This window comes from Schistocerca cancellata, chromosome 4 (assembly GCF_023864275.1).
Source record: "Schistocerca cancellata isolate TAMUIC-IGC-003103 chromosome 4, iqSchCanc2.1, whole genome shotgun sequence".
NCBI lineage: Eukaryota > Metazoa > Arthropoda > Insecta > Orthoptera > Acrididae > Schistocerca > Schistocerca cancellata.
The window spans coordinates 649172200-649176129 of NC_064629.1; positions in this window are offsets into that span (position 1 = coordinate 649172200).

Sequence of the window (3930 nt, forward strand, 5' to 3'; positions counted from 1 at the left end):
CTATCCCTCTGTCATCTATTTTGATATCTACCATTTTGTCATCTGTGCAACAGTCTAGAGAAGGAACTACAGTGCAGTCTTCCCCTATGAAACAGCTTTGGAAAAAGACATTTAGTATTTCAACCTTTAGTCTGTCATCCTCTGTTTCAATACCATTTTGATCACAGAGTGTCTGGACATTTTGTTTTAATCCACCTACCGCTTTGACATAAGATCAGAATTTCTTAGGATTTTCTGCCAAGTCAGTACATAGAACTTTATTTTCGAATTCGTTGAACAGCTCTCGTGTAGCCCTCCTCACCCTACATTTCACTTAGTGTAATTTTTGTTTGTTTGCAAGGCTTTGGCTATGTTTGTGTTTGCTGTGAAGTTCCCTTTGCTTCAGTAGCAGTTTTCTAACTTGGTTGTTGTACCATGGTGGCTCTTTTCCATCTCTTACAATCTTGCTTGGCACATACTCATCTAATGCATATTGTACTATGGTTTTGAACTTTGTCCACTGATCCTCAACACTATCTGTAGTTGAGATAAAACTTTTGCGTTGAGCTGTCAAGTACTATGAAATCTGCTTTTTGTCACTTTTACTAAACAGAAAAATCTTCCTACCTTTTTTAATATTTCTATTTACAGCTGAAATCACTGATACTGTAACCGCTTTATGATAGCTGATTCCCTGTTCTGTGTTAACTGTTTCAAATAGTTCGGGTCTGTTTGTCAGCAGAAGGTTTAATATGTTATTGCCACGAGTCGGTTCGCTGTTTAACTGCTCAAGGTAGTTTTCAGATAATGCACTTAAAAAAATTTCACTGGATTCTTTGTCCCTGTGACCCGTTATAAATGTTTGAGTCTCCCAGTCTATATCTGGTAAATTAAAATCTCCACCCAAAACTATAACACGATCGGAAAATCTACTCGAAATATTTTCCAAATTTTCCTTCACGTGTTTTGCCACAACAGTTGATGAGCCAGGGGGCCTATAGAGACATCCAGTTACCATGTTCGAGCCTGCTTTAACCATGACCTTCACCCAAATTATTTCTCATTTCAGATCTCTGTCAATTTCCTTTGATACTATTTCACTTTTTATGGCTATAAACATGCCTCCCCCTCCACTGTCAAGCCTGTCTCTACGGTATACATTCCAATCTGAGTTTAGAATTTCATTACTGTTTACATCTGGTTTCAGCCAACTTTCCGTCCCTATTACTATTTGGGCATTGTGACCATTTATTAATGAGAGCAGTTCTGGGACATTTCTATAGATGCTCCTGCAGTTTACTATTACCACATTAATATTGTCATTCCCTGTTGCATTTTGCCTACTGCTACCTTGTTGCATCTCAGGAGGCATCTTGTTGGGCCTAGGGAGGGGATTCTCAAACCTAAAAAACCCACATGTGCACTCCACACAACCTCTACTACCCTTGTAGCCGCTTCCTGAATGTAGTGCATGCCTGACCTATTCAGGGGGACCCTTCATTTCTCCACCCGATAGCGGAGGTTGAGAAATTTGCTCCCCAGATCTCTGCAGAGTCCTCTGAGCCTCTGGTTTAAGCCTTCCACTTGGCTCCAAACCAGAGGACCACGATCGGTTCTGGGAATGACACTACAAATAGTTAGCTCAGATTCCACCCCATGAGCGAGGTTTTCCGCCTTTACCAACTCTGCCAAGCTCCTGTATGAACTGAGGATGACCTCTGAACCCAGATGGCAGGATTCATTGGTGCCAACATGAGCAACAATTTGCAGTCGGGTCAACCCAGTGATCTCTATCGCCGCCGGCAGAGCCTCCTTCACATCTCGGATGAGACCCCCCGGCAAGCAGACAGAGTGAACACTGGCCTTCTTCCCTGGCCTTTCTGCTATTTCCCTAAGGGTCTCCATCACCCGCCTAACATTGGAGCTCCCAATCACTAATAAACCCCTCCCCCCATGTGTCTGCTCAGACCTTGCTGAAGGAGTGGCCACATGTCCATTCACAGGCAGAGTGGGTGATGTCACAAGGCCAGCCTCCACATTGACCCTCCGCCTCATGTGACTTGAATGCCATTGAACCTGCCACTCCCCTTGGGGAGAGGGTGGCCCAACTGCGCACGGTACCTGCGAAGATGTCTCGACAGCAGGGACTGTGGCTGAAGCATTTTACATTTGGGGTGTACCATGCGACACACCAGACTCCCCACTGCCACTACACTCCGAGGCAACAGCCTGAAGATGGCTGTCTGCGGCCATCAGCATGTTCAGCTGTGTCGCGAACAGTGGCCAGCTCCTCCGACGTCCATACACAGCAGTCACACATCCTATCTATCCTAAGAAATCAACAAATTACTATAGAGAAATAAGTAATCAACTTTTAACTAGACTGCTAATTCACTAAAGGTGGCTGATAGATGACTAAACTGTGGTTACTACACACTTCTTGCTGGAAACAATGAAAATAAGCACTAACTGTCTCTGTACTGTATTCAAAACAAACACAAAATCTATGGAACAAAATTTCTAGTACTCGAAAATTAAAGCTTCCTAAAAGCAAAAACATATGGAAAAAGAAATGGCAAGTAATAAAAACACAGTAAATACTTAAATTTACTTAGTTTGCTGCTCAGGAGATGTGAAGCAGATGACAGTTATGACTTTGAGGTTTGTGCATGTGAACTTCAGCTAGATAATGTAGTATTGATATTAGCAACAGTGCACAGGTCCCCATTAGGAGACTGGGAGCTGTCCATAAAAAAAGTTAGACTCCCTGTTATGCTGTCTGTCAGACAAAAAGAAGAAGTTGTTAATCTGTGGTGCTTTCAGTGTAAACTTTGTAAGTAATTCTGACATGAAAAGTGAACTAGAAGTGTTATTAGCAACATATAACTTAGAATCAGTGATCAATTTCCCTACACATATAGCTCAAGACAGTAGCACACTAATAGATGAGGTATTTGTACAGAAAGAGGATGTAAAACAAACACATGCTCCCCCTGTGGTAAATGGATTGTCTGACCATGATCCACAACTGATTAACTTACTAAACCTAACAGGGTGTACAGTTTGGAAACCATTAAGTAAAAGTGTGAGGTCGCTCAACCCAGTATCTATAGAGTGTTTCAGAGAAAGCTTAAGAAATGTTAACTAGGGAGATGTATATAATGAGCCACATGCTAATCATAAATGCAACATATTTCTTGATACATTTATATCCATTTTTGAACATTATTTCCCAAAGAAAATTACTAAATGTAACACCACACACCTCTCAAAGAAACCTTGGATTATTACAGGTATTAAAGTGTCTTCAGAAAGAAACAGAAAACTGTGTGAGACAGCAAGAACTAGTAAAGATCCAGAAATAGTTTTACACTATAAAAATTATTGTAACATACTGAGAAAAGTTGTAAGGAAATCAAGAAATATGTATGTTAGAGAAGAAATTAACAACTCCAGCAATAAAATCAAATCAATATGGAATGTTGTTAGAAGACAGGCAGGAAAAGTAACCACTGGGGTAGGTAGTATTACTATTAAAGCGAACGAGGCTATCCTAATGAACCTTACACAAGTAGCTAATGTATTTAACAACCATTTCTTAAGTGTAAGACAAAAAATTGGTGAGAGCAGTTCAAAAGAAAAAGCCGGGCAGTACATGGAAGAGTCTGTTCAGAAAAAATTTAGTGAGATTAAGTTTCACCTAACAACCTCTTGTGAAATAAGAAAATTATTAAATCTTTGAAAAATAAATGTTCTGTTGGAGTAGATGACATCTCTAATAAGACATTAAAACAATGTGGAGCGATTTTAGCTGGTGTTCTGCGTCACATATGTAATGCATCACTAACTCAAGGTATTTTCCCAGACAGGTTAAAATATGCCACTGTCAGGCCGCTCTACAAAAAGGGGGACATCACAGATGTCAATAATTATCGGCCAGTATCCTTGCTT